Consider the following 1,190-nt stretch of genomic DNA (forward strand, 5'->3'; position numbering starts at 1 on the left):
TAAGAGCAATCTTCCACAAATATACTGCATCATATACCTCTTCAGCTTAAAGTCTTCCAAAGTCTTCCAGTTGCTTCCCACCGATTGCTTCCCATGATAACTACTAGGGCTTCCATGCTCCCAAATGTTCTTGTCTCTGATTACCTTTCCAGTCTTATTTTGTGCTGATTTTCTCCACCTCTTTTCACTTCGTTCTGAGAAATCTCACGTTCTTTAGAATATGTCATGTTCCCCCATCTCCTCTGCCTCATAGCCTTCACTTATAGTGCTCTCCCCACCACTCCAACTCCTCATCTCTCATTCTCCTCCTGATTATTCTTCAGGCAGGTCTTAGTTTGACAGACAGACAGTTTGAGGCCATTGAGTAAACACCAGCCTAAATTATATACTCCTACAATATGCCCTTGTGAAAATTGTAAATTTTGCTTTTCCTTTTTGACATTGTCTAAATTTTTTATATTACATATTTGTATGATTATTTGTTCAGTATTTCTCCTTACCCAGATTTATTAAGTCAAGAACTGGTAAATAATTTTTGTTAGTTGACTCTTTGTTTTTGTTTTGTTTTCACTCTCCATTATACCCATAGCCCTAAGTACAGTAGTGATTGGCACATAGTAGATGGTCAATAAATATTCGTTCAATGAATAAGTGAATGGATAGATAGATAGGAAATGATTCTGTGAATTAGATCCTTTCATTTCCCATGAGAAAAATTGAGGCTCAGAGAGCTTAAGTTGCTCAGATTCTCCCCTCGAGACTTTTTATGCCTGCTCCTTTGTTCATAGACAAGATAATACGAAGATAACAAGGAATAAGAGCCAGTTGCAACGAAGGAAGACTCCTATGAAAGGAATAAGAATTCATGTCATAAATATAAGCTTTGGTTTATTTTCAGTTGCACTGAAATGTATTTAGTTGCATTTTCTACTTTAAATCAGAGTGCCCAATTAGATCCAACACTGCTCCCTCAAAACTAATAATCTCAGAATTTTAGCTCATAATACCCTGTTGGCATATGCTTTTGTGCACTAGAGCACATCTGTTGATCCTACCTATGATTTCAGCTGCAGCTACAGTGGCTATTTCTGCACATTCTGCTAGTTTCTTCTCTCAGATTCTCCCCTCAAGACTTTTTTCAAAGCCCAGATCTCACCCAGCCATGGTGTAGGTATAGTCTGGAAGGGAGG

The sequence above is a fragment of the Pteropus alecto genome, unplaced genomic scaffold (genome assembly GCF_000325575.1).
Source record: "Pteropus alecto unplaced genomic scaffold, ASM32557v1 scaffold51, whole genome shotgun sequence".
Lineage (NCBI taxonomy): Eukaryota > Metazoa > Chordata > Mammalia > Chiroptera > Pteropodidae > Pteropus > Pteropus alecto.